The sequence below is a fragment of the Benincasa hispida genome, chromosome 10 (assembly GCF_027475165.1).
Source record: "Benincasa hispida cultivar pf3 chromosome 10, pf3_genome.v1.1, whole genome shotgun sequence".
In the NCBI taxonomy this organism is placed as follows: Eukaryota; Viridiplantae; Streptophyta; class Magnoliopsida; order Cucurbitales; family Cucurbitaceae; genus Benincasa; species Benincasa hispida.
The window spans coordinates 51,736,261-51,759,099 of record NC_143487.1 but is presented as its reverse complement, the minus strand read 5'-3'; positions in this window follow the sequence as shown (position 1 = coordinate 51,759,099).

Genomic DNA, 22,839 nt, shown 5'->3' with positions numbered 1-22,839 from the left:
CTAACCAAACACACATATCTAAAAACATGAATGCAACTATCAAAAAGAGCATAGTTCAATTAGCATCATGTATGTACAATCAATTTCAACGTTAGAGTTTCGATCCCCCAACCACATCCTATTATAAAATTTAAAAAACAAAAATTCAACTCTATTATCATTGAATTCATTGTTTTCAAAAGATTTTATTTTGGATTACCAAGCAAACAGGTTCTAAGTTCAAAAGCTACTAAAATTGGCCTTTGTTGGCAGCTAAAATATGTGAATTATCACAATTTTAGTTGTCAACTAAAAGTCTTTAGTGACATTTTATATATCCATCAACAAAAATAATGTTGACTCTTCTTTATCATCAACTGTGTTATGAGTGATTTTGAACTGAAAGTACATATACTTGACTTAAAATAAGGAGATAAGTAATAAGGCCAAAAAAAATAATAAAGTTTTGGCCAAACGGAGCACTCTACCCATTTTGGGTATACAGGAGAGGGTTAGTTCGTCTCAAAGTCCAAATAAACATGTTGATTGAGGCCGAGTCTAGCTAATGGAACATGTCCCACGCATGTCTTGGCCAAAGGCATCACCTTAGGACCAAAATGGGCCTAGAGTGAGATATGTTTAGTCGAGGCTAACCCTAGCTAAGTAAAATCGAAATAATCCTATCGAGATAACGTAGGACAACCACTTCTATAAATACATCATTATAACTCTAGAGATATAACTTGAATCCAATTTTCAAATGTTCTAGCTTCCACATGCTTTCACTCTTTGACTTAAATATTGAAGTGTGCATGGCGTTCTCTTTTATAGGTCATGTTATTTCTCCCTAAAATAAATTAATTATTGGTGTCACACGGAGGTCAAGTACGTTTTCCTTCTCTGAATTTTGGCATCAACAAATTGTATAAAAAAAACTGTTAATTCATCTTCTTCGATATCTTCAAATCTCAATATAGTGTGGACATAATAAAGAAAACAGCTCGATCCCACATCAATATGAATGCCCTATCTTTATCAATATATTGGCAGTATGCATCAATGGACAATATTATTACCCATGCATATGGTTAGGAATAGGATTGACTCAACGATGAATTGTGTCCACTAAGCCAAAGTGAAACTTGCTTTTAGCCCTTTGGGATGTGGCAAAATAGGACAACCAAACGAAGTCTTCCATAGAATCACAAATATTATTATTGATTTTGTAGTCTTCGTTTGATATTGAGTAGTGGTCCAACGACTATTAGATGTACAAGTCCATCACTCTTTTTCCATTGAGGCATCTATTTGATTTATGTAATAAGGTTGGCGATGGCACGAGCAAAGTCGATCGACAAAATACCTTTTTCGTTCTCTTTGTTTCTAATTTTTGTAATAGGTTTTTACTTCTCGTCTCCATCCTATATTTTGGAGCTTCGATGTCAGTGAAGTTTCTATTTTAGAATTCTAACTCTTGACGGATAATTTGTTTCATATTTCCATTTTTAATATAAGGATAATAATTAGTTGTATTTTTATTTTTTCGATATGAATTTTGGTCTCTAATCTTTAAAGTTATAATTATTTAGTTTTTATCTATATATTTAAAAAAGTTTCTAATAGGTCTCTCAGTTTTAAAAAAATAAGATTCTGTTTAGTGATTATTTGGTTTTCGATTTTTAGTTTTTGAAAATTAAACCTATATATAAACATCTTTTCTTCTTTTAAATTTCTTGTTTTGTTATATACTTTATAAGATGTTTTCAAAAACCAAATTAGGTCTTGAAAACTTTAAAAATGAGACTCGTTTAACAACCACTTGGTATTGGGCTTTTGGTCTTTTAAAGTTAAGTTAGTTTCCTCTCAATTTCTTACGATGGTTTGCATCTTTTTTAAGTAAAAAGAGTTGAATTCTTAGCCAATTTCTCAAAACAAAAATAAGTTTTTCAAAAATGTTTTTCTTAGTTTTCAAACCTTGATTTGGTTTTTAAAAACATTGATTAAAAAAATTGATAACAAAGTAAAATAGTTAGACATGGCCAAATGAGTGTTTATATGCGTACTTTTCAAAAACTAAAAACCAAATGACTATCAAATGGACTGTAATTTTTAAAAACTTGTTTTGTTTTTGGAATTTGGCTTAGAATTCAACTCTTTTATTTTAGAAAGACTAAAACCTTTGTAAGAATTTGTGGAAAAGTAGACTTAATTTTTAAAAATAAAAAAACCCAATATTTATCAGACAGTCCTAAATTAATCAACTCTTGTATTTTTATTTTTATTTTTTTTTTAGAAGTTTAGGCTCCTTTTGGTAACCATTTCATTTTTTGTTTTTGGTTTTTGAAAATTAAGTCTATCTCCCTCCCCATTTTTTAACAGTTGTTTGCATTTTTTTTTAGTACAATAGTTGAATTATTAACCAAATTTTGTTATAAAAAAAAATAAATTTTTAAAAGCTACTTTTTTTAATTTTTAAATTTTGGTTTTATTTTTTAAACCATTGGTAAAAAGTAGATAACAAAGAAATAAATTTGGAGGCAGAAGTAATGTTTATAAGCTTATTTTTCAAAAACAAAAACAAAAAAACAAAATGATTACCAAATACAGCTTTAACTATAACATATTCTTTACTTTTAATTTTGTATTCAATAGTTCATGTTATTGTTAATTTGCTTAATACTTACATGCCTAACTATAATTTTAATTCTTAAATTAATAATGCAATCGTTGTGTTATGTGAATATTAAACTAATAATGTTTGACAGTAAAGGTGCATTTACTAGACATCATAAAATTGAAAGTTCACGGACTTAATACAATTATTTTAACGATAGAGATCGACTTGTTAGACATCACATAATTGAAAGTTTAAGAATTTAATATATATATTTTTTAATAAGTACATAAATTAAATGAAACAGTCATAAAAAATTAGGGGTTTAGGTCTGTTTAAAAAAAAATGCATGGTATGATTAATAGTTATATTATTTACTGATCTAAAAAATGTGAATCTAAAACTGCTAAAAATTTCAATTGATAATTCACATTGAAAATGTTAGGTACATAATACATTTATATTAATCATTAAAATTATAAAGAAAATATATTAACTACCAAATTATTAATCAATTATATACTTACTATATACAATTCACAAATGAGCACATTTCAACACAACATGATTCATGCATGATTACATTTGTATGGTTTACAGAATTATTGTTTTTTTTTTTTTTTTGTATGATAAAAATAATAAAACACATATAATTACAAAAATAGCAATCACTTAATAGTGATTTGTCTCAAATTAAATAAAAATAGGAAATGCGACTAATTCTGTGGAAAAAGGTCATCATTGGACTAAGAGGGAATCTTTTCCAATCAATCTTTTCATGATCAAATGAATAAATGAACACTTGTTTCAAAAAAGATTTGAGAGAATGAAGTGAAATCACAAGCTCAAGGAAACATTAAAAATGGGAGTTGAACTCATTTCCACTTTTATATTTTGTACAAAAGCTTGGGAAGTATATAATTTTTTAAAAAAAATTTAAATGCAGTCGGGCTACACCCATCTTTTATATAGTTTTTACGACATCCAATTGAAAGTTTACACGTGTCAATTTAAAAAAAAATAATTAAAAAATATTTTTTTACGTGACTAAAAGAAGGAGAGCATTAGATTTAGACTGCACCTAAGTATCATTCTAAATCTAATTGAGAAAAATATAAATTGATAATATATTTTTCTAGTTTTCTTAAGTGGAGATTAGAACCTCTAACCTTTAGAGATTATCGTTGAGCTATGCTCACTTTAATTTTTCTCACTTTAATTTTTATATATTAATTTTTGCTAATTAAAACTTCAAATAGGATTACATATTATCGTTTTAAAACATATAGAAATCTTTTATGAAATTTACATGAAAAAGACAATTTTTACATTATAATCTTGAAATATGATCAAGATTGTTGTTGGTATTTGTTAGAATATAATTATTTTAAATCTAACTCAATAAGATTTTAAAATCAATCAATGTGCGCTAAAAATATTGAATGAAAATGGTTAAAATAACATTTTGGTTTTTGGATGAAATGTTCCATTTCAATTTTTTTAGTAAATCTTAAGTCAGTCCCTTCTTCTAGTTTTCTATTCATCTTCTTAAAAAAAAAAAAAATTAGTATCTATTAATATATTTCAATTTCACTAAGGACTCGTTTGGATTGACTTGAGAAAAAAATGCTTTTCAAAAAACTCATTTTCATTTAAACACTTTTGATAAAAATGATTAGAATACATTAGAAAAACTTTTTTAAGTGATTATCAAACACTCTAATTTCTTCTAAAATGATTTATTTTTTAAATTAAACACTTAGAAAATGTATTTCAAACACACCCTAAGTTTTGGAAACATATTCACATATTTCATTTTTCTTGCATGAAAAATATTATTATTATTATAATTACTTAACTAATTTTGATCAATATCAATTTTAAGAAACAAAATTTAAGATTTATTAACAGTACAATGACTAAATTAATTAGATATTTGAAGGTACCATAATTAAAAGTGAATAGACTTCAAATTATATTGACAAAAATAATATTTTAAGCTCACGAAAATTCTTGTTTTAAATAGTTAAAAATAATATGGTAAGTTGGTGACAATAAGATCAATGGATCAAAATGATTTATAATTACCCTATAATTAAAAGTTTTGATCTTGAAAGTAATTAATAAGTGATTTATTATTTGAAGTAATTGATTTATTCAATCTCTTTTATATATACCATCCTACCCTTTCTTTTCTTTTCTTTTCTTTTTTTTTTTAATAATTTCCTGAGTTTTTTATTTCTAAAAATTGTTTTAATTTTAAATCAATCATGTCAATTGAACTTTCACTCACAAATGTTTAATTAGGAAGATGAGGACCAATTGATATATCATGTTTTTACAGCCAATAATAGTGGTAGATAGTTTTCAATTGCTTTCATGACTTTTGTGGCATATGTTTCTTGTATATGTGTCACTAGCTAAGTGTACTTCGTGATCAACTAATTAAACATAACCATATATTTAATAAAATCATTTTCTAAATGTTAGACAAAAATATGATATATATCATCACAAAATACCTAAAAAAAGAGTAGTGGAATCCTATAACTCATCATAAAACAATGAAGTCCCATTCTATGTGGAAACCATTTGATCTTTGTTTTTTTTTAAAAAAAATAAATAAATAAACATATTTATCTTCCAAATTCTTAATATGGTTTGCATCTTTTTTAAGTAAAAGAATTGAATTCTTAGCCAACTTTCAAATCTAAAAATAAGTTTTTAAAAACTATGTACTTTTTTTTTTTTTTCAAAACTTCACTTGATTTTTTAAAACATTGGTAAGAAAGTAAATAATAAAACAAGAAATTTATAGGTATGGAAGGGGTGTTTATAGGCTCAATTTCCAAAAGTTAAAAACAAAAAATTGAGGCCCCATTTGGTGCATTTTTTTTAATTTTTGAAAATTAAGCTTATTTTCTTCTTATTTTTTACCATGACTTGCATATTCTTACGTAAAATAGTTGAATTCTAAGCCAAATTCCAAAAACAAAAAAAAAAATTTTAAAAGCTACTTTTTTTTAGTTTTCAATTATTTTGGCTCGATTTTTTAAACCATTGGTAAAAAGCAAATAACAAATGAAAAAATTTATGGGTACAAATAGTGTCTATAGATTTAATTTTCAAAAATAAAAAACAAAAAATCAAATAGAACCTGAAATGATCATCCAACAAACTTTAAATTTATTGAATTTGACACTTCCATCACAATCCTACTTAAACCATATTTCCATGTACCTAAACTATCAATTGATTGAGTGTACCCTTTATCATAGTAAATGTAGTGATATTGATTGATGTTTCATTTTTAGTTTTCCTAGTTTGCTCAATAAGAATTATATAATAATTTTTCTTGACTATTTATTTTAGTCGAAGAAGAATTTTTAGTAAGTGTAACTTAGTGTATTTTGAGTTGATTTTTTTTTAAAAAAAAAAAAATCATAGGATTTAAACTAATTCACTTATAAATACTTAAGGTTGAAATTGTTATGCAACTCAAATTTAAAGTTACAAATGGATTATTTTCATATTTGAAAATTTCCAATTTTTTGAAATTTGATGTTGCCTATGATTTGGCTTGAAAGTAAAGTTTTCGTCGAATTCGAGGATTTTGTGAAGTGGGCTCTTGTGCAATTATTAGATTTTATTGGGATGTATCATAAAAATATATAGAAAGTTGGGGTGCTTGACGTTTGCAAAAACGATCGAAGACCTAAAAATTCCAAGAATTTTCAAAACATGTCTAATACACCTTGTATGTGGCCTAGGGAATGCCACCGTGTAATCTCATTGAATGCAATTAAATAATATATTTAAAGAAAAAATATTAATTTTGATGGTTAGATTTTCGGTCCAACACATTTTTATTTTGTTCTTAAATTTTAAAAATTACAATTTTTTTAACAAGATACTAATAGAAAAAAAGTGATCAATAGATATACTCGAATATCTCAACTACATTGACACATCCACCCTAAATCTAATAGAAATAGAGATTTAATGACAAAAAATAATTACAAGAGAGTTCAATGTTCACAAGCAAGGAAAAATCAATGCTACTGCCGAAAGATTAGAGGAAAGTCTTCCAATTTAGGACAAGGGTGAAGTATCATAAATGTAAAATATGGTTGATTTAGTACACATGAGGCAGCGGTATTGATAATGTCTTACCATAAATGTGATGATGAATTTTTTTTTAATCCTTGAAGATTTATTGTTTCTCCCCGTCATGAGTTCTTCAAAATGTTACATTTTTAGTCATAAAGTTTTGAGTTTGATTTCCATTTAGTATGTAAATTTAAAAAATGTTACAATTTTACCTTTAAGATTTGAGTATTTATTTCGAATTGATCCCCAGGTTTTAAAATTATTTACAATTTTAAACTTGATTTTTCACTAAATATTAATTTTTTTTTTCTCTTTAGTGATAATGTCTATTGATTAGTTTAAATTTTTTTACAATAATTGTAATTAATTAAGTTTTCCTATTTTTCATCACTAATAAAATTAAATTTAAAGTTTCAATTATGAATTAATAAATAGATATTAAAGCTAAAGATCAGAAGTTAGTACTTAGTGAAAAACGAAGGTATAGAAGTATAAATCTTGAAACCTAGAGACTGGATCGAAACAAAACTCAAATCTCAAAGATAAAATGGTAACATTTTGAAATCTAGAGACTAAATAGAAAGTAGTTACAAAATATATGGTCCAAGAAGGTTTTTTTTTTAAGGTAGAACTATCTAAACGTTATTAAGTATGAAATTCATTAGATTTGTGATATTGGTTATATATATTTGTTTAACACTTCTTGCATTTGCTCATTAGGACATTTTATGAGTTGTCTCTTATTACGTCTCTATGGGAACTTGTTTCAGAGTTTGTGATTCAAGATGCTAATTTTACAGAATATTTTTTTCCTTACATAAATTATTGTGAGAATAATTTCTCTGAAATGTTTTTCTTTTTAGTGAATTGTCGATTTTGAGTGGGGATATTTTCCATCTTCCTGATGTGCTATTTAAGCCAAAAAGTATTATTACTAGGGTTGTCACATGTATTGTTTTGTGAGATCGTTAATTGAGTTTGACAAAGTACTTTTTGCATAATGTTTATTTGAAGAAGAAAGAACTATTCTTTGTTTGTGATGGTGAATTCTTCATATTGTTCTTACAGTAAAAATTTCAATATTACGAAGTATTGTTTGGTATTAGGGAGATCCTAAGACAAAGCTGATCATTTCTCAATCTTAGGGGAATCTTGAGGTATCATTTATCGAGAAGGGAATTCTCAAAGCTTAAGGGGGCTAAATTCTCATGTGAAGGGAGTTCACAAAAAGGAGAAAAGATATCTTCAAGTAAGATGGAGTTTCACACACTTGGGGGAGCCTAAGTGTTACATCACTAATATTCACATACTTAAAGGGAGTCTAAATCTGAGTGAGAGGAAATCTCACATCTAGGGGGAGCCTAGGTGATTAACTAAGTTAGGTTCTATGTGTGTCGTTGTATTCATCATTATTTATAGATAAGTATAATGGTTTAATCGTTTGAGTTTTATATATCAGTGGATTATCTATCTTGGGCACACTACCTCATAAACATAGGTGATTTATCACCAAACTAGGTTACCAATTATTGTGTATTTATTCTTGATTCACTATTTGTTATCTTGTTGTTGTCTTTGACTTTGTTAGGATGACTTGTATGATATCTGTGTCTTGTGTGAGGAACCACATTCTAAAACTTCAAATTTATATATTGCCTGTTTTTTTTTTCCTTTTTCCTTTTTTTTTTTACATTTTTATTGTATCATATAATTTTTTTTTTACAATATATGAATGGGGGATCGAACCTAGATTAATAGTTCATACTTAACACCACTTGGGCACTCATTTTGGATATTGTACTTTATAATTAGAGCTATGACAACCTTTTCCAAATTTAATTTATAAATATTTGTTCTTGTGCATCCAAAAATTTAGAAACTAACTTAATTTTAAGTACTAAATTAACTTCTATGTAGTCGTAACTATTTTTTTTTTTTATTGATGTAACGTAAATATATTAATTTATATTTGTGTAAAGGATAATTATGGCAAAAACAAAATTATTTTATTTAGGACAAATTGTAAAACCACTTTATACATAATTTTGTATTTACTAAAGATTATTTGCAGATATTATTTCATGTGTATGGATATTAAATATTTGAAATTTAAATATCTAGATAATTAATGTTTGTAGTTGGATTTATAAAATAATTAATATTGGCAAGTTAAATGAATATCTTTGATTTATTAATTTTGAATATTAAAACTAAAACTAAATATTATTTAATCAAATATAAGAGAACAAGTAATGTATTTATAATTAAGTTTAATTATTTAATATAATATTATATTGATTAATTATTTAAATTATTTTATATAATTAATAAAAATAATTAAATAAATAGAAATTAATTAGAATATTAATAATTAATAATGAAATTTTATGTTAAATGGTTAAGATAACATAAATATCAATGAAAAATATATTATTTGAAATTTTATTAGGTCTAAGTAATATATTTATATTTAGTAATTAATTAATATTAACATAAATGATTAATTGATATAATTTAGTAATTAATCGGACTCTATTTATCTCCCATGTATAAAAGTCCCACAATTATGGAAGGTATTAAAGAACCCATGTCAATCGGGTTTTAAAGTTCTCTGACAATAATATGTTGGGTTTTAAAAAGGTAAATCCTATCAAACAAACAAATCCCATGACAATATCTGTGAAACAAACAAATCCTAATAGTATAATATTTTACAAATATTTGGCTCGAAGCTCTCCTATTTTATTTACCTATTATTTCTTAAGCTCCTTGTTTGTGTTATTTTATTATGTTTGCCTTAAAAAAACTTATAAATAGAAAACTGCGTAATAATTAAATTTATAAAATAAATTGAGAATGATTTTAAACGACAAAATTGTTGAAAATATTTTTAAATATAGTAAAATGCCATTATCTATCTGTAATAGATATTGATATCATTGACATTTATAGATACCTGTCAGTGTCTATAAGTAATAAATAATGACATTTTATAATATTTATAAATAAGTTAACTCATTTTTCTATATTTGAATTCGGTTTTTGTTAAATTTTAATAAATCATGAACCTATACATGCACAAAATAGAAGGTTTTTACGCCCTAGTTATTTGACATTTCAAAATTTTCAAGAAAAATACAAAATTAAAAATTTAAGAGCCCAATTAATATAAAAGTAGTTGAACTATAAATTCATAATTTAACCAGAGTATTATTCTAAATAACTTGGAGGAAACTAAAAATATATATTTAAAGAAATAGAACGTTATATAGATTATAAATTATAATTATATAGCAATTTACGATTCTCTCCTTCTCTCTCTGTCCTTTTTTCTTAAAAATAATTTCCCAATTGCATGCCTTATTAACTAATAAATTAATTATATATATTATATATATATTTATTATATATATAATATATATAATATATATTTATATAATATATAAAGAAACCACGTGGCTAGCTGGATATGATTTTTTCCCCTACAATATTTTTAGGCATAAAATTCAACGGTAGGGTAGAACTTCATAATATTGTCGTTCATTGAATAATACAAATTAATTGAATATAGTCATTTATTTGTTATTAATTAACGCACGAGCTACATTCATTTTAATATTTTTTGTAACATTAAATTAAAAACATTATGGCAAGAAAATAAAATAAAAATATAATTAAGGAGAAACAAAAGGTCATCATTTAGAAATCTTAAAAACTCAAAAGTTTGAAAATTAGGTCCTTTGGTAATTTTTTATTTTTTATTATTTTATTTTGTGAAACTTAAGTCTATAAATCTCAATCCCATATCTGGTTGTCAAACTTTACGAATGTTTTCAAAATCAAAATCAAAATTAAAAAAAAAATAGTTTTCAAAAATTTATTTCTCTTCTAAATGTTTAGATAGGAAATATGAAAACCATGAACACAATTTTAGGAGAAAACATACTCAAATTTTAAAAACAAAAAGTTAAAAGTTAATTGGTTACCGAGCGAGATTTAAATTTAAAAAATATAAAAAATAATAATAAAAAAAACAACTACCAAAAGGAATTGCCTTACAACATCTAAGAATGTCTAATACTTTATGAACTATTACGAGAAAAACCAATAATCTAAATTCAAATTATGAGTCGGTTTGGTAATGTTTTTCGTTTGCTATTCTTTTATTATTTGGGTTGGTTTGATCCATTTTTCTTCTAACAAAGTTAGCGAAAGGCAAACTGAAAGAGGCATTGGCTGTTGCTTCGAGTAGGAAATTATTGTAATAGCTCGAAATGTAACAGCTCAAAATTTTCATGAATTAATGAGAGACCATTATGGGTCTAAGTGTCCACTATGCTTCAATCGTATGAAGTCACTCATTAATAGTACGCTGAAAATACTCACGACTACTCTTTACTACATTCACTCATCTCAACTCCTTACTGATTTGAGCATTGGAGTATCAATGACCTAACACCACACTAGCATTCATTTTCCTTGTTTTGTAGGGCACTTGGATTATTCTCCCTTCTCTTGCCAAATTACAAATTTCGCAGTTGATCTATTTTTTAGCATCAATATTAAATACAAAATTTGAATTTATATTCTATAGATAAATTAACTATTTTCTTTTTCTAATTTTGTTAAGAGCATATTAGACACAAAAAATTAAAAGTTAAGGATTATCTATTTGACACTTTTAAAAGTTGAATGAACCAATTAGATACATACCACAAAGTTTAGGAATTAAGATCATAATTTAATCAAAATAAAATCACTTTAAGTAACTTTTTTATAAATTTTAAATAAAAAATGTAAAAAAGAAAAATATGAAAATTATTTTTTAAAATTAAATATCTAAAAGTTGTAGGGTGTTTTTAAATATAGAAAAAATGAATCAAAATATTTATAAATATAGCAAAATTTCACTGTCTATCTGCAATAGACCACGATAGACTGCAGTAGACTACTATCTGTATCATGATAGACACAGATAGTAGTTTATCGTGATTTATCTCGGTCTATTTTAGATAGACTGTGATGTTTTGTTATTATTTGTAGATATTTTTAGCATTTTTGTCTTTTAAAACCATTTACCAAAGTTTTATGCCATATGTTTATTTTTAGATACTTATTATGTATTTTATAGTCAAGAATGACAAGGAATTTATTTTATGGTTTTGAAAAAATAATAATAAATAAAAACCGAACCAAGAAACAATTTTTTTTTACCCTATTTGATAACCATTTAATTTTTTGCTTTTGAAAATTAAATTTATTTTCTCTCAATTTATTACCATGATTTGAATCTTTTTAAAATAAAAAAAGAGTTAGAATTCTTAACCAATTTTTTTTTTTTTAAAAAAATTAGCTTTCAAAACTTAACATTTTGGTTAAAAAATAGTTAATAAAGTAAAAAATTTAGAAATGAAATTAGTGTTTACGGTCTTAATTTTCGAAAACTAAAAATCAAAATATAGTTTAATTTTGATATCTATAATTTATAAGAAGAATTTTTTTAAAAAAATAAAAATAAAATAAAAACAATGATCAGACACTTCTCATTTTTCTAAAGAAACACTTGGCTTGCATGGTTTGAGAGAGAGAGAGAGTCAAAGAAAACTCTTAGTATAATTAATTGAGTGATAAGGGTGATTGAAGCTTTTGGTATTGTTTATTTATGAAAAATTAAATTATTGATGAATAATTGACCACTCTTCTTCATACCATACTTTTCCGGGTCAATGTTTTCTTTCCACTTTTAAATTATCAGGCGGTGCCCCTAATTATATATATTTGTGGTCTATCGTAAATATAATATCGGATTTAAAGTATTAACATAAATAACACAATATAAAAATATGTATCAATTAAAATCTTGAACTAATATTTATATAAATTCAAATTTTAAACATGTGTACATATATCGATTTACATATTTCTATAGATTTTGCTCTATCGTGTGAAACTTATAGTTTGAGTCATAAACACATAAATTTTCATATATTAAATGATATAAATCCTTCATTCGGATTGGTTTTGAAAATCATTCATGCATTAATTTTCAATCACATGTAGACTTTTTCAAGTGTTGGTTTTACAAAATGGACAAGTAGAATAAATTTATGGACGATTTTCAATGGAAATTCTAACTAGAATCTAAATTGATTCGTGTATGAAAGTTTAGGGTTTAAAGGACAAGATTTTATACGAGATTTTTCCAAATAAAATGTAATAAATGGTATAAATTAATACATATACAAAAGTTCAAGATTTAAATTGATATTAGCCATAAAATTTAAGAAGGTAAAATTGATAATTTCGCATATATATGTAAATATATATATATATTCAAATCCTTCATCTTCATATAATCATGATCAACATTGTTTTGTATTCAAATATTCATTATTTCTCACTAGTAAAAATGAATATTTGAATAATCTTGGATTTCAAGAAAAGAATGAGATTTTTAACGCAAGATTGAAGGATTTTGTTCAACGTGGTCATGGTCAAGACCACTTTCTTTATAAATAATGTTAAAAAACTATTATTTACATTTTCTCTCACAGATTTATCTAAATAAATAAAATCGTTATTTTGTATGAATATCAATATACAAAAAATATTCTAAATTCGAGCATATAGTTTAATGAAATCAAGAATCTTCTAATATTATATGAGTTCCTTTAACCTAGAAATATAATAATAATAATAATAATTTAATTCATTGAAATTAAACAATAATAATAATTCAATGTCAATATTTTATTTCGAAGATATGCCATTAATGACAGCTTTTCTAAGAAATAATTTATCTTCATTATACGAGTGTTATGAGCTAAATATTTTTCTTCATGAACTAAATTAACATGAGAGTGCAGCTAAATCTGAAAGTGAGTTTAGTTTGGTACAATCTTCTACTTTAGAGGTTGATGGTTCGAACTACTATATCTCTTTTTGGTTGTACCAAAAAAACTAAACTTTGCTCATCAATCTCCTTGAATATCTAGAATTGGGGTCCTATGATGATCAATTAAACAAATTGGACACTTGACTTTTGAATTGAAGCAGAGGCCGATCGGACCAACAAAATCAAGGTCAAGGTTGGGTTGAGCCCCAACCCCTTCTAATGGTCTAGTTGCATTATGCATGATTTCGGTCTTCGTAGTGGTCCAACTTTGACCTATATATTATTGTCTTACTTCAACCGTTTTTTTAATTTATTTCTTTGATCCAAAATTACATATGATAATTTTTATAAATAAATATAATAGTGAAGAACTATTATTTTTAACTTAATTAATACAATAAAATAAAAAGTAATATTTTTAATCACTATTATCGAATAAATAAAAGCAAGGTTATTGAAATAGAAATTATGTTTGATGGTACACAAATTTCAAATCTTATGAATCAGCCTATTTGAGAGATAATTAACAATTATTCAAAACGCCTTCCTAAAAAAATTGAAAAAAAAAAGAAAAAGAAAAAAAGAAAAATAATTGTACAAGACAGAATCTGCCTTGAAATTATCCGTTATTTATATTATTTTAATTTATCTAAAAAAATATCTAGTATTTTTAAATTTTAATTTCAGTTGAATCTTCGGATACTCCAAACTTCATAGTTCATTGAAAGTTGACAAGTTGTAGAAGCCAACCTGTCGGATTTTTTTATTTTTCAATCTATTTTCCCTTTTCTAATTATTATTTTCCAAATTTATAAATATTGGTGCCAGGGGAATCAAGGGAAGGGTATAATTTATTATTATTATTATTAATAAATTGAAAAACATTAAAAATATTATTTATGTCACATTATTTAAAATTTAATACAAAATATCTAATAAACAAAAATACCAAAACTGGTTTTCTTAACGTCACTTTTATTATAAATACTATAGAAAATAGATATCCATTAGATACTCGTGTTTAGGGTCCATTGACCATATGTCATGCCCCATTTTCCAAAGTTTTATCCATGTTCTCGTAAATATTTATTTTTAGTGTCTAGGTAATCCACCTACTTGCCAAATTATCTATAAATAGTGACATTCGGTAAGTTTTGAAAGACACAGACAAATTCCAAAAAGTTTGGAGAAAGTGGAGAAATCCACAATTTATTATTTTATTTACAGATATTATGTTTAATTTAATTTATTATTTATTTATTCTATATATTTATATTATATTTATTTATTTTAATATTATATTATGTTCCCATTGTGCTACTCAAATTCGCAACACCTCTCATAATTATTTTACTTTTAGTTGTCTGATTTTGAAAATAACTTACATTTTCCCTTTTTTTTTTAATTGTAATTTCACACACCATAAAAAAATATTTGAATTCGTTAGCAAAATATAAAATAAAAATAATTTCTTTAAAAAATATTTTATTTTATAGAACTTTGTCTTAGATTTTGAAAATAATTCTAGAAAGTAAATAATGATATACGTTGTGTATTTACAAATCCAAGTTTTTTAAAAACAAATAATTAACACATCGGCTTTTATATCATTAGTTAATTACCAATGATAGTTTAATGACACCTGGTTAGAAGATAAAAATGAATAACGTAGTCTTTTGATAATCATTTTGGTTTTTTTAATTTATTTTTTTAAAATTAAGCTTATAAATACCTTTTCCACCTCTAAATTTCATGCTCTACTATCTACTTTTCAACCAATATTTTTAAAAATCAAGTGAATTTCATTGAAAATTGAAATTGTAGTTTTTAAAAACTTGTTTTTCTTCCTATAATTTAGATAAAATTTAATCATATTCTTGTATTTAAGGAAAATGAAAACATGCATAATAAGAAATTGAGAATAAATAGGTTTAATTTTCAAAAATAAAAGACTCAATGAATATCAAACAAGGTCGTAATAAACTAAAACTAAAACTTCAATTTTGAAATTATAGAACTCCATACTCATATAAATGGATAATTACCTTAGTTAACACTTTTAGGGATAATAATTAAGTACAAAGCAATATTTTTTAAAAATTGTAAATATAGAAAAATCTTTTCATGATAGACTTTACCGTCGATAGACTCTAGCCAGCGATATGGATCCATCACTGATAGACTTCAAAAGCATAATCTAAATTTTGCTATATCTGCAAATTCTTTTACATTCTTTTACCTTGTGCAATATCTACAAATACTTTGGACCAAATTATTATTTCCAGTATAAATTTTGTGTTATACACTTCATTTTCTCTCTTAAAAGTTGTCGTTGAATTGACCAAAAGATTTGTTAACATCCTCTACGATGGTAAAATAATTGAGAAATTTAGCTAACGTGGCATTGTCTCAATGGCTAGCAATTGGTTTCTTTTCAAAAGGATCTCTTTTTCTCTCACTTACTCTAGAAAGACAAAAGAGCTCTAATTAAAGAAATTAAACCTGTTTTTTTAAGCAATTAAAGAATTAAACCTTGAGTGTCACACAATTCAAAGATTTCTAATATATATATAGGTTATTTATTTGACTAATATAGAAAATTGTTCATATGTACTAGTTAATCAAATAGTACATATATGTGGGTGATTATATGTTCAATGCTACACTTTAATTATATAAGAACCTTACACATGTATTTATTTAAGTGGAATATCTTGACTAAAATTAGTCTTAAACGTCATTTAATTCAAACCCTTTGTCCTATATAATGTCCCTATTATGAGAAGACACCATTTTTCCAATAATTACGTATTCCATTGAATAATTAGAAACGTCAAGAATAATGTGTCTCCATATTTTAAATTACATGTATGTAAGTGCGAAAGAATAATGTATATACCTACTTCAGTTGTAGACACATACAAAATTTATTTGGAATCATAAAATTAAAATAAGAAATAATGGTCAATTCTTTTGAATTTTTTGTAAATCTATAATTGGTTTGAAAATATATAAAAAAAATTCACACATAGAAAAAATGTCAAACTATTAAAAAAAATACTGATAGATATTGATAGACTTCTATCCGTTTCTATCACTGAAAAACTTCTATCAACTTCTATGAAGATCAAAATTTTACTATTTTGTGTAAACAATTTCCCTTATTCTTCTGTTTTTGAAAATCTCTTTTATATATATATATATATATATATATATATATAGTGTAAAATTTGTTGCGTAGAATTTGAAACTAGAGATTTTATTCTTCACTAATATAAAGTTGTAATATAGACCTTGAAATTAGAAGTTTTGTTCATCCACTCAAACATATCGTAAAAAAAATGGTTAATTTCAAATATAGGAAAATGGACCAACTTATTTACAAATATAACAAAATGTCAATGTCTATCAGTGATAGGCAGTGATAGACATCTATCAGTATTTGTGAATAGACACTAATGGACGTCTCTTAGTGTCTATCACTGTTTATTACTGATAGATATTCATATTTTGCTATATTTAAAAATATTTCTAGCAATTTTGTCATTTAAAACAATTACCCAAAAAATGACATATTTTAACCTATTTTCTATTTCGTTATCAATAAAAACATAAAATAATTTCAAAATAATTATAAAATTAATAATAATATAAATACCAATTTTTCATATATAATTCACATAATTTTAATATATTTTTAGTGAAGAAGAAACTATTGAACTCAATATCAAATGGAAAATATTCTTTAATGAAATTGATATACTACCACTAATAGTCCTACATCGTTGAATGTGGATTCTAAAATATATTTACCGTAATATAAATTTGAAGTACTTTTATGATTTTTTTTTTCATATATTTAATAGTATAAAGATATTTATCATATTGTAATAGACTTCTCGAATAATTTTTAAAGATAAAAGGTACTCAACCCGACCCGCCCATTACTACCCTAAAAAGGGATGAAGAATTGTGCAAATAATTCAACGCTTGCAAATTGCAAGGAAGATAAGCAGTCACTTTAAGCTTCCCAAGCACAATAGGGCCCGCTTCAGATACGTCGGACCCGCCCGCCCTTTCTGACCTGATCGGAACTTTTATCAGATATATATATATATATATATATATATATATATATATATATATATATATATAATTCAGCCACTTTTTCCACTAAGCAATAATTGTTTTACACAATTTTGTCGAACTTCAAATTTTTGACCTTATTCGTTGACTTATTGACACACTTTATCTTGACTTCAATTTTCTGTTTTCGTGAAATTATCTCAAAACTTTCTAAAGTTTCATTTAAAACTGAAATTTGTTTTTAAATAATTTAAAAGATTTTTTTTTTGTTAAATCATGAAAAAAAATTTGTATTTGTTTATGTGTTGTTTAAGTACACAAACTAAACACATATAGAAAGTAAATTTAGGAGTCACCTAGGAGTCGAGGTGAGAGAAAATATCATAAACAAAAGAACAAAAAGTTGGAAGTGTAGAGTTGAAAGGAGAAGTATGACCAGAGGTATTGGTTCACAAATATAATGTGCCTTTGTCTTTTTCTATGGATCTGTTTATATTTGTTCACATCAGGAAAAACAAATTATGTTAAAAAAATAATAAAATAAAAATAAAAATAATTTTTTCTATCTATGAGTTTAATGACAAAAGACAATCGGTGTTGTTTTAAACTTAGTTTCAAATCTGACTTTTTAGGTTTTATAAAGTTTTTGTTATTATTTCAAATGCTTTGAATAAAATGCATTAGATGTTTACTATTGTTAGCGAGAGAAGTAATGAAAATATAATGGAACATGTTGGCATGTTGATCTTGTTGAGGTTTTGGATCCGCGGGTGAGCTCCTTTCACTAACAAATGCATTTGAACCAACCTATGAGAGAACTCACATCAATTTGGTATCGAGCTGAACGTAGCACTTTGAAATCTAAGTTAGTGCAGGGAAATATTTAGTTCGGCTAACCACTAAGAATATTATTTTCCCCTTAAGGTGGTGGAATGAGATTATTTACACAGTTCGTCTTTTAACACCTTCTTGGGACAGGTGCAATATCTATCGGGTGCACTAGTGTAGGTGTAGTTCTTGAGGTTGCTAGTTTTTAACCAGTGAGTTGGACTTGATTTATTACCCTTTAGTGATAGGGATTGAGCTCGACATCACAATACTTAAGATTTTGACTTTTCATTTTGGAGTGTATAGGCCCCTAGGGAGTAGTATTTGAGCTTGGATCTAGCTTTGGACAACTATCAACAAAACATGTTCAAATTTTCGATTCACTACAAGAAAAAGGAGTTCTCCCGACGCCTAAATAGAGCGTCGGGAGAGACCGTCTCTCCCGACAAAATAAAGGACCGTCGGGAGTTCCCCGGGAAACTCCCGACGCCGTAAATGTTCGTCGGGAGTTCCCAGGGAACTCCCAACGCATCAAACCGGGAACTCCCGACGCCGGGTGTTGACCGTCGAGAGTTCCCTAGAACTCCCGACGGATCTCCCGACGCCCGTCGGGGCGTCGGGAGAGGGGTCTAGTTTAAACCAGACCCCTTCTTCTTCCCCACTCTCCCATTTTTTCTTCCTCTCCCTCTCAAAAAACCCTAACCTCAATCTCTCCCCCCACCGCCGCCGCCCCTATTTTCTTCCTCTCCCTCTCAAATTTTTCCTCTTTCTCCCATTTTCCTCATTTTTCTTCACCATTCTTCCTCCCTCTCCCCATTTTCCTATCATTTTACACTTTAACTCCCATTTTCTCCATTTTTCCCATCCAACTTTTCTTCCATCCTTTTACACTTTCCATTTTTCCCATAAAATTTTTCTTCTATCAATTTTTGCTACCACCGCCGTCGTTGTCTCCTCACCGGTAATTTTCTCATTTTATTTTATCTTGTATATTTATTTAAATCATATGTGAAATGCCCATTAAAATGTGTTAAATATTGTATTCGCTTTTGTTAATTTTCTGAAATTGTTGTACAAATCATGCCCATCAATATTATGGCCATTAAAATCTTATCTGAATTTTTTTTTGTACAAATCATGCCCATTAATATCTCGTCAATTTTGTAGAATATATTTGTTTTACAATTCTCTGAAATTGTTGAGAGTAATTTTATAACGAACATGTCATATGATGTTGGTTATTTGGGGCCTAAGCATGCATGATTTAACATTTCGAAGATGTTGAATAAATGAAAGGCCTATATTAATCTAAAAAATATAAAATAAATCTTTAAACCTCTGATTTGGTACTTAACACATTTAATATTTTAAAAAAGTTTAAAGAATCTACTAGACATAAAACTAAATTTTGTGTCTAATAGAAAATTGAACGTTAAATTTTGTGTCCAATAGGCTTGTAAATTTTAGAAGATGTTGAATAGATGAAAGGTCTATATTAGACACAAAATTGAAGGCTTGACGACGTACTAAATAAAACATTTGAAAGTTGTTAAGACAGTTTAAGTGGTCTAGGGACCTATGTGTTTATTTTGCCTTAAGAAATGAAAATTATGGAACTCAATGCTTAATAATACTTTGTACTTTGTCCTTTAATCCAGGTTATTGTTTTGGATTACAAATTGATCAGAAAATATTTATTTTTAAGGATGAATAAAGAATGGATTAAACTAAGGAATAAGTTATCAGTGGAGTATAGAGAAGGAGTATCACAGTTCTTAGATACGGCAAGGTTTTATGTTAATGATTCCGGACGAATAAGATGTCCATGCAAGAATTGTATGAATTCAATTTGGGAAAAGATAGATATTGTGGAACGACATCTATTAACATATGGAATATCTCCATCATATTGTGAATAGGTATATCATGGAGAGCCAGTAAATTTATTGGGTGTTCGTAATTTTCGTGCTTAAACTTTTTAGTGAAGTTGATGCATATCAAAGTTCTGAACGATTGGAGTAACAAATCGTTTTGGGGACAAATTTGAGTTTTATGTGTGTTGGTCATTGTTTACTCGTTTTGTATGTTTTTAATATTCGGAGGTTCCATGTTTATCGTGGGGGGTGGGTAGAGTTTCATTACACCCGTCTTGTCCTTGAACTTGGCCATTTTATATTAAGGACAGAGAAAAACAAGCCCAACCAGCCCATGTCAACAGGTGATGTGGCCCTATCCCAGCCAGCCAATTCTGTAGAAGGGCTTCCTATTGAAGAGTGACACATCTCGTTCTCTCCTTGCCTCTCGCTCTCTCCCTTTATCTCGCTCTCTCCCTGTATCTCGCTCTCTCCTTGCCTCTCGCTCTCTTCTTGCATGCTAGCCGTGATAATCTCCTCTGCTGTGAATCAGATTGAAGAAAGGCAGCCGAAGCAGAAATGGAAGGCTTCAATACCAAAAACTACGGAGAGGAGGCATGATCCATTAAATGGGTAAGCCTTTGGTTCAAGTCTCGCCTCTCCTTAATGAAAGAGTTGGTTGGTCAAGAGAGAGCTTTGAGTCTTATCCTTATTGTTTTGAGTCTGTCTTCGCTTCTCTTCCTCCATGATTCCCTAATGGAAGACTAACTTACTCTTGACACACTGCATATTCACCTTTCCTGGGATCAGAACTTCTTTTTTTTTTTTTTACTTTTTATTCAACTGTATCTCGCTCTCTCCTTGCCTCTCGCTCTTTTCTTGCATGCTAGGAGTGATAATCTCCTCTGCTGAGAATCAGATTGAAGAAAGGTATCTAAAGTAGAAATGGAAGGCTTCAATACCAAAAACTACGGAGACGGAGGCATGATCCACTAAATGGGTAAGCCCTTGGTTCAAGTTTCGCCTCTCCTTAATGAAAAAACTGGTTGGTCAAGAGAGAGCTTTGAGTCTTATCATTATTGTTTTGAGTCTGTCTTCGCTTCTCTTCCTTCATGATTCCCTAATGGAAGACTGACCTACTCTTGACACACTGCATGTTCACCTTCCCTAGGATCAAAACTTCTTTTTTTTAACTTTTTATTCAACTATATCTCGCTCTCTCCTTGCCTCTTGCTCTCTTCCTATATCTCGCTCTCTCCTTGCCTCTCGTTCTCTCCCTGTATCTCGCTCTCTCCTTGCCTCTCGCTCTCTCCTTGCCTCTCGCTCTCTTCTTGCATGCTAGCAGTGATAATCTCCTTTGCTGTGAATCAGATTGAAGAAAGGAAGCCGAAGCAGAAATGGAAGGCTTCAATACCAAAAACTACGGAGACGGAGGCATGATCTACTAAATGGGTAAGCCCTTGGTTCAAGTCTCGTCTCTCCTTAATGAAAGAGCTGGTTGGTCAAGAGAAAGCTTTGAGTCTTATCATTATTGTTTTGAGTCTATCTTCGCTTCTCTTCCTCCATGATTCCCTAATAGAAGACTAACCTATGTGGCGTCAGGAGTTAGGGGAAACTCTCGACGCATTGTAGTGAGTCGGGAGTTCCCCCTAACTCCTGACGCCGTTTAAGAGTGTGTCGGGAGATCCTCTTCCAACGGGTTTCTCCCGACCAAACTCCCGACGATCGTTTATGCGTCAGGAGATCCTTTCCTGATGAATTTTCCACACTTTTCCGACGAAATGTGACGTCGGGAGAAGGTCAGATTTCCTATAGTGATTCATCCATTCACAATATTACTAAATTCTTCTAAATAATTTAGGGTTGATAAGGAAAATAGCATTTTTAAAGTTTCACATTGAAATTTAGTAAAAAAAGAAATCAGAATTGAAGAAATTGTGGTCACCTATTTTTGTCTAATCTTTTCTAAAAGAATTTGAATTAACATGTAATTTTTTTTTGTTATTTTAATTAAGCCTAAATTTCATATACATGTTGATATGTGGAGTTTTTTTTTTATTTTTTTAGTTTGATTAGAATACCTAATTTAGTCAGATAAAAAGGAAAATAAAAGCAGTAAAATTTTAAATTGGAATTTGGTTAGCCTAAGGCTCCAACCCATTTTGAGTTCAGGCTATTTTTGTTAAAATATAAAATTTAAAATAAATCCAATCAAAAGAAAAAAAAATACAATTATAGTAATGTTTTTGGTTTTATAAAAATATCTTTCTCAACCAAAATTAGCTTAGCCTCCTTCAACCTCCTCCTCTCAACAAAAACCTAAAGAGCAAAAACATCCATTTTATTTTTTCTCTTCTAAGTAGCCTCAAAATCTCCATCTTTCTTACAAAAGAATATTTCACTAAAGATCAACATCTAGAGCACAAACGAAAATAAACAGTAACAATAGATCTATAGAATATACGTCCAGTGCT